The 13,827-nt window shown below is 41.7% G+C and overlaps 1 protein-coding gene across 12 annotated transcripts in view; it reads right to left on the bottom strand.

Moving 5' to 3' along the window:
- Positions 1–13,827, bottom strand: part of pik3r3b (phosphoinositide-3-kinase, regulatory subunit 3b (gamma)) — a 582,698-nt gene that overhangs the window by 547,391 nt on the left and 21,480 nt on the right. For 5 of the 12 annotated variants that reach the window (XM_069938746.1, XM_069938748.1, XM_069938749.1 and 2 more), the window contains exon 2: positions 3,659–3,795. The exons of the other annotated variants lie outside the window; for them this stretch is intronic. The gene's annotated coding sequence lies outside the window, so the exon portion shown is untranslated. The remainder of the gene's footprint in view (positions 1–3,658; positions 3,796–13,827) is intronic. 12 annotated transcript variants of the gene reach the window in all.

The raw sequence follows: 13,827 nt of genomic DNA, 5'->3' as shown, positions 1-13,827 counted from the left end.
AACCCTATCTACCTGTAACACTACTTTCTGGGAATTATGCATCTGTATTCGCAGGTCCCTCTGTTCTACCGCACTCCTCAGAGCCCTACCATTTATCATGCATATCCTTTCTTGGTTTGTCCTTCCAAAATGCAGCAGACACTTGTCCGAATTAAATTCCATCTACCATTTTTCACCCCCATTTTTTCAGCTGGTCCAAATCCCTCTGAAAGCTTTGAAAACCTTTTGCTTTCCATAACACCTCAAATCTTAGTGTCATCTGCAAACCTGCTGATACAATTTACCACATTAGATGACAAACTATTGTCCCAGCACTGATTCCTGAAACACACCACTAGTCACAGGCCTCCAATCTGAGAAACCGTCATCCACCATTACTTGACTTCTGTTCAGCCATTGTCAAGTCCAGTTTACTACTTCATCAGGCATACCTAGTTTCAGAAACTTCCTGACTAACCTCCCATGTAGGACCTTGTCACGGGCCTAACTAAAGACCACGTAGGCAGCATCCACAGCTTCTTCAACTTTCCTGATAACCTTCTCAACAAACTCAACAAGATTGGATAAACACAATGTACCATGCACAAAGCCATGTTGGCTATCCCTAATCAGTCCCTGACTATCCAAATAATTGTATCCAATCTCTTTGAACACTTTCCAATAATTTACCTACTACAAATGTCAGGCTCACTGGCCTATAATTTCCAGGGTTACAAGCCTTTTTTATACAACAGAACAAAATGTGAGCAACCGTCGAATCTTCCAGCAGCATACATGTGGCCAAGGACATTTTAAATATTTCTGCCAGAGCCCTTACAATGTCTACACTAGCCTCCCTCAAGGTCCAAGGGAATATCTCGTCAGTCCCTGGGGATTTATCCATCCTTATTTGTTTTAAGATAGTAAGCACCTCCTCCTCTTTAATCTTTATGACCTCACTGTTTGTTTTCCTTACTTCCCTTGACCCTGTGCCTGCTTCCTGAGTGAATACATTCTTGGTATTCTGGCCAATGTAATGTAAATGGAAAGTCTAATATCAACCACTACTTCTAATCAGAGAGCCTTGCATTTTCCTCGTCCCAAAAACACTTGTCAAAATGTCATTTTTGTAAAATTACAGCAACATTGTGCATTTTAAAAGACCAAGCATTAAGCATTTTCTATATGCACTTCAGATGTGTTTATAGGAACATTTTCTGAAATTATTATTTTCAATTTGTTCAAAAACCACAGGTCACATAAATGACAGTCCAACTATGCTTTTAGAAGATTGTTGACTGACTGAAGGGAAAACAAACAGCATCACCTTTTGTTGATTAGAATACAATTCCAATAAAAATATTCATACAAGCTCTTCAAGAATTACAAGCAGATGTTCTGTGAATTACGGCCAGATCCCACAGTTGTGATGAATTGAACAAGTCCACCATGCTCAACAGCTGCATGAAATAATTGTGAAATATTAAGAGTATTTTTAAATCAGTGCATTAAAACGTCTACCACAGGGACATTCATTTTAGAAGAGAGACAATTTAACAGCCAAATTTAGTGTATTTATTAAGATGAGTAAATGATGGAGTTGTAGCCGACCGCAACAAAGAAACACTCACACACAGTGTGGCAGATTAAACTCACTCCTTTATTAGGGCTGGAAAGGCTGCTTTCATACTGTTCAAGTTCCCGCCATCTTTGCAGATTGACTGAGTCGTCCATATGAAAAAAAAAATATCGGGTGGGAACTTCCATGCAAATGAATGCCCTTCTTCCCCAGCCTGTTTCTGCTGAGTTAGCTGGGCAGGTTGACCAACGCCATTTTAGGGCTGTTGGTCTGATGCTGCCCCAGCTTCTACCCCCACCAGTTCATTGTCCTGGGAGTCGCTTTAACGATCTCTGTCCGCGTCTGCTATCACGCGATGTGCCGGCCCGATCTCCGCAATTGCAGGCCGCCACAGAGTCTCCTTTTCTTGGTGGAAAAATTGCTTCGAAACACACTGAAAATGTTCAAATCAAATTTATGCAGAAATTTTTTAGAAGGTCTTTCAATTCCAAAACAACAGTGTTTCTTGATATTTCTCATAACAAATGTTCTCCGGGAAACCAGCAGATCTTTAGAAAAAAAAATCAAATGGTTATGTAATAGAGATAACAAAAGTAATATTTCTGTCAAACTGAATAAAATGAAGGAAAACTATTAAATTTCATTGGAAAGCCACACGGTGATTTACTGAGGTAAATTAAAGTTCTTGTCTTCCTGTTCAATCTGTACATAGAAGATTATTTTGAGTGTGTATACCATAAGTTACAGGAGAAGCTCAGTGATCCTCCACATCCATTGCGCAGGATCAAAGTGGAAGAATTGATGCCACAATGTTATTTAAATTTTAAAATACAACATTGCAATAAGGCCTTTTTGCCCAGAAGCCCATGCCACCCAAATACACTCCCAGTATGTTTTGAATGGTGGGAGGAAACCCATGCAGACATGAGGAGAACGCATACAAACTGCTTGCAGACAGCACTGGATTTGAACACCAGTTGCTGGTACTCTAACAGCGTTGTGCTATCTGCTACTATAACTGTGCTGCCCCTATTAAGGCCAGATCCCCACATGGACTCCAAGCACTGCTTTTAATCCTTCAAATTGAATTACTGGTAAGCTAAAGAGAATATCTGAAATTTATCAATGACATCACTTGCGTTCAGGCAAATCTTAGAACAAAGTTCAGCAGAGAGTTAATCAAGCATTACATTGGACTTAAATTTCTGAATAGGTCTCATTCTGTCCAATTGCATCTTTGCTTTTGAATGCAAAACATTTTAAATGTGAAAGTCAATCCAACAGCTGTGCCAATATTTTGCATCATCTGTGGATATATTCAACAGAAATAAAAGTTTGCTTACAACAGGACTTTTCAGATAATCAACACTATCAACAAAAATACCTAATTTTAAAATGTATACAGTGTTGTATAAAATGTTTCTAAAGAATAGACTAAATCCAGTAGCTGAACATCACCGCTCCTTTTATTTTACATGTGCATCAGTTACACTTTAAGGCACAGAATCACGAAACACAGTTCGATCAGAATTATTTTTTGCCACTCAATTTCTTTCTGAATGTGTTGAATAACAAAGACGAAAAACTCCGAGTAAATAAGACTGGAAAAAGAAAAAGGATTTTGCGTTAATTAAAAATAAACAGCCCATCCCAAGTGGAAAAAGTTGCCCTCCGGTCTTTCTTTAATTTCTGCCCTCTTACCACAAATTATGTCCTTCTAGTTCCAGAATCATGTACCCTGGATATAGACTGAACATTTAATTCATCCAAATCCCTCATGATTTTACAAACTTCCATTAGGTCACCCCACAGCCTCCTTCTCTCCAGGGAAAAGACCCAGCCAATCCCTGCAACTCAAACCCTTTAGTCGTGGTGTTTTAATCTGTACCCCTTTCCATGGTCTGGATTTGTATCAGATATAATCATAGAAAATACATGAAATAATTTCAGCATGATTTCTAAAGATGAAAATTTTAGTGAATTGCTGAATCTTGCAGCAAGAAGATCCTCTTTTGAACCTGTCAAAAAAAGTGAGACAACTTTTTTCACTTTTCAGCTCTGGTTGGAAACTTTGTGGGTTATTGCACCTCCAATACTCACGTTTTTTTTTAAATGGTGTACAGTTTCTGCCCCTGTCCTTTCAAACAGCAAGTTCCAGATCCCCACCACATTGGATGAAAAATATTTCTTCAGTTCTCCTTTATTTGTTCTGCAATCTATCCCCCAATTATGGAGTCCTGTGTTGAGGAATACATACTCATTGTTCATCCTGTCAAGATTTCTCAGAATTTTTACCCATCTTTATCAAATCATCCTTTTTTTTTTATAAAAAAGCTTCTGCTGGACATTTTATTTGCAGAACTGAAATTCTTTCGCCCTGGCAAGGTCACCTAAATTCCTTCTACATTTTTTGCAGTACTACTATAATCTTTTGGAATATGATAACCAGACTGGTTCACAGCACTCAATGACTCCATCACAAATGGTGCATGAACACTTTGTTCTAATATTCTCTGCCTCAACTTTCCCTAATATTCTTCTAGAAAGCTAGTCTACCACTTCTTTGCCTTCTCCTAATGCATTGTCTCATCAGCAAGCTTTTTATTCACCCTACAAGTCCATTGATATTTGCCTGCTGACTGTAGTTTTTCTTCCTCACCAATTATCTTGCCATCTTTGCTTTCATCTGCAAACTTTTTAAATAAGGGTGAAACATTTGTTTAAATTATTGGTATGAACCAGAAGGCCCTTTCAAGTGGACCCTCAGCTTTGAGGGCAGCAGCAGGAGCAGATCTCAACTTGTGAACTCACCTTTCAGGTGGCAGCCCTAAAAGGCCGCTTGCAGCGTCGCTTGGTCCACCTGAAAGGGTCTATTCATATCCAGGAGAGCTTCCTGATCTGATGGAGGCGAGGCGACTGGTACCACAGCGCCACCCATATAAATATGCAGCATAGCAATGACGGTCTTCCCTACTCAATCCTCCATGCAGGTGGAACTGCTTTTTCTCACACAGTTCCAGCTGCAATGGGGATTATGGGTAGGAAAGATTGCCATTGCTGTGCCGCATTTTGAGCCGCAGAGAACGGCTCTGGTGCAGGAGCAGCCAGCCAGGCCTGGGGGGGGGTGGGGGTGGGGGTGGGGGGTGGAGCTGTTAGGCAGCGGGGAGTTGGATCGCCACCTGATAGAGTCATCAGTTCACCATCAGGCAGCTTCTGTAAGAAGCTGCACATTCAGGTCCCTCCCCGAGGGTTGGCGTCGGTGCTTCTGCTGCATTCAGATGAGCATGTTTTTAGCCACAAGGGGGAAGATTATACAGCTTTACACTGGGGTGTTCAGGCTACCCGAAAGGGCCTTTAGAAAGCACGAGTTCTAGCAGAGCCAATCATGTGCATATATCATGCAATAGAAACTTCAAGGACAAAAAAAAAGAAACTGGTAAAGTGACACAAAGTAAATTCAATCAGTAATTTCCAAACTCAGCAGGTTACTGCTGAAATTGAAGAAGTTAAGCAATTCCAAACCCGTTGAAGGCCAAGTAACAAACTGGAATATGGTGTGTGATCTGAAACCTCATGTTTTCTAGAAAGTGAATGCAAGAAAGCTTCCGGGCATTCTATCCAGTGCACATTGGAAACCAAATATACTTTTGGTTTCTGTACTTCAGAATAAGAGAGAGGGAGACATCTCAGACAACATTCAATATACCACTACATCTCGACAAGTGCAAAGCCATATTATTCAATATTATTAAACCCAGAGATATGGATTCTAATGAAAGGCCTATTGACTTTGATTATTTCTAGAATTTTCCATTTCAGACTTCCAGCAACCAAGGTATTGTGCATTTTTCTCCAAATCACTGACATTTCAATCGATTTAAAGTTGCATCTCAATCTTTCTGTCCCCTATTCTCAGGATCAAGAGATAATTTAATGTGCAAACAAAGACAAATTTAGGAAAGAGCAATGTTGAGATATAACTGTGATTATAATAGCCTCTTGGAAAACCATCGCCTTTGATCTAAATTCATGCCAGACTTTTATGGAATTAGTCATAAGGTATCATGTTTGATACTTGTACGAAGTACTTATTTTACATGATTGGGTTGATTAAAAGCATAAACATTTTAATATACAATGTAAAATGCAAGATGATAGCAAGTGACAGAACAATTATGCCCTGTCCAAAAGTTATGTTCGAATGCAAACACAAGCTCTTCTTTCACTCTACGACAGTTGCAGTGATCAATCTTTGGCATAATTTGGCATTCTGTGAGATAGAACTGAAGCCAGCCAAAGCATACCATGGTTGTACAAAGCTGTACAATGGCAGCATTCAGCAGCTATCCATGATTGCTTCAGCACACAGCAGTGTCAAGTGATGTAGCAGACAATCTCAGACAAACATCAGCGAAAGGTAACAATCAAAACAAGCTATCTGCTAAAGAATGCTGATTCATTTTCAAAAATCATAGTTGGGTTTGGCAAGTTCTTTACCATAACCAAGATTAAATGCTTCCATTAATTAAGAATTATAACCACTCAAAGCAAGCAAAATAATTATAGAAATAATTTTAAATATTTGATTTACTATATAGGCCAAACTGCGGCTCGCAGGCCACATGTGGCTCTTTGTCAAGAATGTGCGGCTTGCAGAGGTATTTTGGACGTGTAGTGTTAGTAGGTGTGGCTTGCGATCACATGATTGTGGTGCACGTGGAATTCATTGAGCACAAATGCGATCCATACCACCTGTCCATCCGACCTCCTGACACCCCAGCCACTCGCCCACCGGACTTTCTGACATCCTGACTTCAGATACTCACATCAACCGTCTGTTCAGCCAAGCCCCCAGTGCCCCGGACTCCCGTCCAGCCAAGCTCCCTGGTGTCCTGCCTGCAGATCCTCACCTAGGCCTCCCACCCATTTAAGCTCTTGACACCCCGGCCACAGACTTTAACCTAGGCCCCTGCCACTTGCCAAAGCTCCTGACGTATCGACCGCAGACTCTTGTCTATGTCCCGGCCACCCTCCCACCCACTGTCTCTAAAGCAGGCTTATCACCTGGTCCCAGCTGCCATCCCAGCTCCCAATGTCTCAAACAACATGGTCAAAATTTGTGTGCAACAATCATCCCCCTAAATTTTCCCCTAAAATTTGTCCACCCAATTCAACTGTAACATGAGTACATGTCATATGTTCACATTTTGATTATTGAAACTAGTACAAATTAGCAGTTTAAAAATACATACATGAATAAATATTACATACAGGAATTTCTTCATTTACAAAATGTTTGTAAAAAAAACACATACAAGAGTAAAAACCTGTATATAATGTTTTTTCATGCCTTGCGGCTCTCAAACATCTCAAGTTTATCATATTTGGTTCTGGTGTTAAGCAAGTTTGGCCATCCCTAATATAGAAAATAGTCATTGCCTATGTAGTAAATTAATAAATTGTGCTTTGTTGTCTTACTTTACCCTTCAATTCTGAAAAATATTTCTCAACTTGCACTTGTCTTACATAATGGAGAACTCCATGATCATTGACGTAGAACACCTCCGTTGCCAGGACTTCAAACACTTCTCACTGCCTGCTTAATGCTTATTTTTAAAATAGTGTCTGAGATTTTGGTATTGTTCTTAGATTAAGAATTGCATTAAGGAACTAAAACAATCCAAATAAGTGACCATATAATTTTTTTTCCTGATAACAACCAAGCTGAACAGCAGAAGAGTGAATCCACTAATAAAAAAAAATGAATTAAACTTAGTCGTCATAAACTTCCACATCACAGAAGTAGACTTTTTAACCCCATGACCCTCTGCTATACATTGGAAGAGCTGACCAATTAGTTCTCATTAAGCCTTTCCCAATAAGAAAATTCAAGTACATTTCCAATCCCGTTTTAAAAATTCTTATAGAATTTGCCTCAAATATTCTTTACAGGCAGTAAATTTTACCCTTGCATGAAAAGTATAAAAGGAAACTTTGCTTATTTAATTGTGGTTAATAGCCCTCCTGTGAAAAATAGTTAATCCTTAAACTCAATCAGAATCAAAATTTATTGTCATGAACAAGTCATGAAATTTAGTGTTTTGTGGTAGCTTCAAAGTGCAAACATTCATATTATAATAATCTTACAACATCACTATAAACAAAAAAAAGTGCATGAAAAGTAAGGCAGGGTCTTTTGTTTATTGATTATTCAGGAATCTGATGGTAGCGGAAAGAACTTGTGCAACTGAGTGCTAGTCTTTAGGCTCCAGTACCTTTTCCCTGATGGTAGCAGAGTGAAGAGGGAATGGCCTGGGTGGTGGGTGTCTTTGAGGATAGAAGCTGCTTTTTTTAAAGACACTGCCTCATGCAGATGTCCTCAATGGAGTGAAGTCTAGTGCCTATGGTGGCGCAGGTCAAATTAACAACCCTCTGGATTTTATTCTTGTCTCAAGAGTTGACGTCTCCATACCAGGGATGAAAACAGCCAGAATGGTCTCCAAGGTTCTTCTTCTAGCTATCCATCCCAGAGGATGATAATCCTTTGTCAGTTTGTGGGAAGGATACCCTGCTCTGCAGAAAAGAGCAGCATGTGCATGAATGGATTTTAGGCAAGTGGGGGGGGGGGGGGGTTTCCCACAGGTCCAGACCTACCTTCAACATCCCCTCCCAGATCCAGCGGTATGATGAGGTCTAAGACGGTAGTGAAGTTCTGTTGTAGTGAATGGCCAAACTAAGCTTTGATGCAAGGGATGCCCTTTCCACACCTCACTGTGCGTGCTTGCTAGATGGCTGTTGACCCTTCCAGAGGGTTTGTCCACCCTTTCACAGGTCTTTTATTTCATCCTGCATGGTGTCTCACCACCCTCTGCACTAAGCAAGTCTGGTGGGGGAGCCAGTTTAGTCACCAAACACCCGACCACGTGACAGGTAGTACTGGATTATGTGGTACCAGTAGCACTTAGACCATGACCTGACCTACAGCTCCACCGTACACCTGTCAAAGTTTGAGAGTTTTCAGTGACATACCAACTCTCCCCAGACACCTCACAAAGTATAGCCATTGGCGAGCCTTCTTTGTGATTGCATCAACATGGAGGCACCAGGACAGATCCTCTGAGATGTTGACACCCAGGAATTTGAAGTTCTTGACTTTCTCCACTACAAAGCCATCAGTGAGGACTGGGATATGTTTCCCTGACTTCCTTCTGAAACCCACAATCATCTTCTTGGTTTTGCTAAAATTGAGTGCAAGGTTGTTATCGTTACACCATTCAACAATCTGATCTATCTCCCTCCTGTATGCTTCCTTATTGCCATTTGTGATTCTGCCAATGGCTATAATATAATCAGCAAACTTGTAGATAGCATTGGAATTGTGCCTGGTCACACAGTTATGGGTGTATGAGTAGAGCAGTTGTATAAGCACACATCCTTGGAGTGTGCCTATGTGGATAATCAGTGAGGAGACTTTATTTCCACCCCCCCCCCCCCAATTCGTACCGACTGTGATCTTCTGATGAGAAAGTCAAGGATCCAGTTGCAGAGTGGGGTGCAGAGGCCTAGAGTTTGTAGTTTCTTGACCAGCATTGAGGAAATAATGGGATCGAAGGCCAAGCTGTAGTCGATGAAGAGCAGCTGTATGAATTGCTATTTTAGAGGCAATTGGAGCTTTAAATGTTAAAATTATTTTCTAATTCCATAAAGATTCCAGGTGAAAACTACAATCCAAAAGTTAATACAGTGAGTATTTAAATTAGCACATATTATAGATTTCTTGGATGTAACACCACATTTTAGAACTATTTTGCAATCTTGGTGTCTCATATGGAGCAGGCAAGGTACATGCCATAGATGCTTTCATTGAAAAATAATATTCAACCACTCTAGGTTTTACAATAATCCAGCACTTTTGCACATGGCCAATTTATTTTGGTATTTTCCCATAAATTACAATTTCCTTTTGTTAATTTTCATAATTCGCCATCATGGGTTTTAAATTCATGACTTCTGGGTTACTTGTGCACAGATTCTCACAAAACATTGGAATCTTTCCGAAGGAGAAATTCATACGAAATTGACCAAGATTTTTTACTTGAAAGGTTAAAAAAAATTTGGATAATAATTTGCACTCAATCGAATAAGAAATTCTATTAGGTTGAGGAGAATGTCTGCCAAGCTGCCTGTCTCCCCTCTGGCAAACCTTGCTGTACTAACATTGGCTGTGCATTATCTCTACTGTTAAGGACACTCCCCTTGGGTATAACTGCATATGCACCTATTGTCTTTCATTATTATACCACGAGTTTCTGTAATAAAAGCCATGATTATTGTTTGATCACATCATCTTTGTCTACTTCATCAACTGGCACTTCAATTTTATTAGCAGAAGTGGATGTAGCCCTCAAGGCAGAGCGGCTGATAATCAACCAGCAATAATCAAAGGGCCAGAGAAATTTTCAACCACTGGATTGCTTGTTTCGATTACTACATCACTCGAAACAATGTGGTCGATGAGGTGATACAGTGGGGCCACCTGAATTCCCTGCTGGGTGAGGTCCCTTTCGCTGTAACACAAGGAGCTACCACTCTGACTATAGCCCGGGAAAGTCTCACTGCTTACTATGCGGCGCCACGGAATGTGGTGCTTGCTCGACACCAATTGCTGACTAGACACCAGAAACCCGCGGAAAGTGATGCTGCCTATACATTGGCCCTCGACTCACTGGCAAACGAATGTGATGTCAGGGCAATCAATGTGCAACAACACCGCAATGCTTTGAAGCTGGATGCTTTTGTCAATGGGATTGACTCCAGTTACATCCGACAGAGGCTGCTGGAGATGGAGCCCTTAACCTACGACTGGCAGTCACTCTAGCCAAAACACTGAGAAGTGCCATGCTGTCCAGTGAAATGCTAGAAACCGAAAAGGAAACATCCAGAAGTGCTGGAACCCCGAAGGACAGAAAAGGACAAACTCCTGAAAAATGCTAATTCTGTGATAAGAGCTGGCACCCCAGACAGAAGTGCCCGGGTTGATTTGCTACCTGCAGCTATTGTGGGAAACTCGGCCACTTCGCTAAAGTGTGCAAGGCAAAAAGTACTCCCACTGATAAGAAGAGAAGCACCAAGAAAATGCATCCTGGAGCTACAAGAATGGAAGACAACTGTGAAAAGGGGGAATCTTCAGACGAGCAGGCTGAATCAACTTCAAGTGACAGCAAGGTGAGATCCTGTGATAGCTCAATTGACTGTAAAGCTTGGGGGATGTTATGGACTGGAGTGGTCAACTATGAAGTGGGAGGTGAATGGTGAGACTCTTTATTGTCTAATAGACTCAGGGAAGGACTGTCAGTTACATCCACAAATTGTCAGAGCCTTAAACTTGCAGAGATATCCAGCAAACCGAAAGTTATCAATGGCTTGTAATGAACTTACAAAAACTGTATGGGACAAGTGAAAAGTTACTTTAAATTTGCAAGGACATTGCCTTGCTGATGTGTGGCTCTTTATTATGCCAGAGCTCTGTGCCCCGGTGTTACTGGAGTTAAATATTCAATCTCAGATGAACAGTAAAGTGTTAAATTTCAGTGGGCCACTACCCACACTTACCGTCCCCCGCGCTAGTTACTTAGATCTGTCCACATTAAAGATCAAAGCTCCTTCCCTTTTCCCGAGTGTCAGACGATTGCCACTAAGAGCCATTCTTACAGCAAAGAGGATCGTGAGTTTATCAAAGCGGAGACCCAGAGATTGCTTAAAGAGGGAGTAATTGAACCAGGTAAAAGTCCGTGGTGGGCCCAAGTGGTGGTCATGAAAAATCATACTAAGAGATGACTGGCTATTGACTACAGCCAGACAATCAACCGTTACACTAACCTGGATGCCTACCCCCTGCCATGCATCAATGAAATGATTAATCAGATAGCGCAATACAAAGTGTACTCCACTATCGACCTCAAAACAGCTCATCACCAAATCCCCATTAGGAAAAGGGAACGGCCCGATACGGCTTTTGAGGCTGATGGAGGGTTATACCAGTTTAAAAGGGTACCTTTTGGGGTCATTGATGGTGTATCCGTGTTTCAGAGGGAAATGAATAAGATTGTTAGGACGTATGAGTTACAGGGTATGTTTCCCTATCTGGATAATGTCACTATCTGTGGGAAAACACAGGCTGAGCATGACAACAACTTAAAGAAATTTTTGGCAACAGCTAAATAACTCAACCTTACATTTAATAAGGGCAAATGTGTGTTCAACGTGACAGGACTACCCATTCTGAGCTACATTGTCCGCAAGGATGAAATCTTAAAAAGTTACCACCCCCAGACTCAGCAAAAGACCTTAAAAGGTGGATAGACTTATTTTCCTACTACTGCAAATGGGTTTGGGACTATGCCACGAAGGCACGCCCTCTGTTTGACACTAAATCTTTTCTTCTCTCTCCAATGGCCTTGAAAGCTTGAGAGAATTAAAGCTGATATTGCCAAAGCTGCTCTCTCATCCATTGACGAGGATGTCCCATTCCAAGTGGAAACTGATGCCTCAGATTGTGCCTTGGCAGGAACCCTTAATCAAAAGAGCAGACCTGTGGCATTCTTCTCCTGCACGTCACATGGACCTGAACTTAAACATCCTGCTTTTGAAAAAGAAGCCCAGGCTATTATTGAAGCTGTTCACTACTGGAGACACTTTCTAGCCAGCAGAAAATTTACTTTGGTCGCTGATCAGAAATCTGTAGCTTACATGTTCAGTACTAAACACAAAAGTAAAATCAAGAACGATAAGATGGTACACTGGTGAATAGAACTCTCAACTTATAATTATGAGATCCAGTACAGACAGTTTAAATGATCCCTCTGACGTATTGTCACGATCTGCTGCTGGTGCTCAGCTGGAGGGGCTAAAAGAGATCCATAGCAGACTGTGTCACCCAAGAGTCACAGGGTTCTTCCACTACATAAGGGCTAACAACCTTCCTTACTCTCTGGAAATCAGGAAACTGACTATAAGTTGTCCCATTTGCGCAGAATGCAAACTGCAATACTTCAAAGCTCTGGAGGCCACTCTCAAGGCAACCCAACCTTTAGGGAGGATTAGCTTAGATTTTAAAGGGCCGTTACTTTCCAACAACAAAAATGTACATTTTCTTACTGTAAGTGACAAATATTCCAGGTTTCCCTTTGCGATACCCTGCCCTGACATCTCATCAGCGTCTGTCATGAAGTCACTTGACAGAAATTTGAGCATTTTTGGTTTTCCTAATTACATTCATACCGATAGGGGCTCAACATTCATGAGCACTGAACTGCGGCGAGCCCCGCTACGGAAGGGGATTGCCATCAGCTGTTCCACGAGCTATAACCCCCAGGGCAATGGGCAGGTCGAAAGGGCTAATGCTACAGTCTGGAAGACTATTAATTTTGCTTTAAAAGCACATGGTTATCCTGTTACCCAGTGGCAGGAGGTGCTGCCTGAGGCGCTACATTCTATTCGATCATTATTGTGTACTGCAACAAATCAAACATCTCATGAACCTTTGCTTGCCTTTCCAGAAATCAGGAACTGTGATGGACTGACTGGCCAGCCTGTTTATCTGAGCCTGGAACCGTGCTGCTAAAGAGCCACGCTCGGGTGCGTAAAACAGACCCCCTAGTCCAACCAATTCAGCTACTGCATACCAACCCCAACTACACTCATGCTAAATTCCCAGACGGGAGTACTGACACTGTACCCCTAAGAAATCTGGCCTCACCTGGTTTGCCCCTTCCTTGCACCCCTGAGAGATTGGGCTCTCCCCCCCCCCCCCCCCAAGCCTGAGACCCCTAGTAAGCTTTCAGATGGCTATGCTGAGGCTCCACTGCCTCACGCTGGCAATTCTGGAGCAGGTCCAGAAGTCAGTTCTTCCCACACTACAGACCCAGGGACTGTACTAGTTCCCAAGGTTGCAAAGGAGCCACCTGTTTTGAGAAGAAGCACCAGAATTTGTAAACAACCTGATAGGTTGACATATTTATAGAACATCTCATTATTTCGATTGCTTGCTAGATACTGGGATATTTTGGCTGTTAGAGTATCTCAAGGCCCAACTTGGTATCGATGTATTGTTGCTTCAGTCTTTCCCAGCAGTTGCCCTTTTGATTTTAACCCTTCTTCTGCCGGGGGGATGGGGGAAGAGATGGTGGTGAATGTCTGCTAAGCTGCCTGTCTCTCCTCTGGTGAGCCTTGCTGTACTAACATTGGCTGTGCATTATCTCTACAGTTAA

The sequence above is a fragment of the Narcine bancroftii genome, chromosome 5 (genome assembly GCF_036971445.1).
Source record: "Narcine bancroftii isolate sNarBan1 chromosome 5, sNarBan1.hap1, whole genome shotgun sequence".
NCBI classification, from domain to species: Eukaryota; Metazoa; Chordata; class Chondrichthyes; order Torpediniformes; family Narcinidae; genus Narcine; species Narcine bancroftii.
This window is presented reverse-complemented; position numbering and strand designations above follow the sequence as displayed.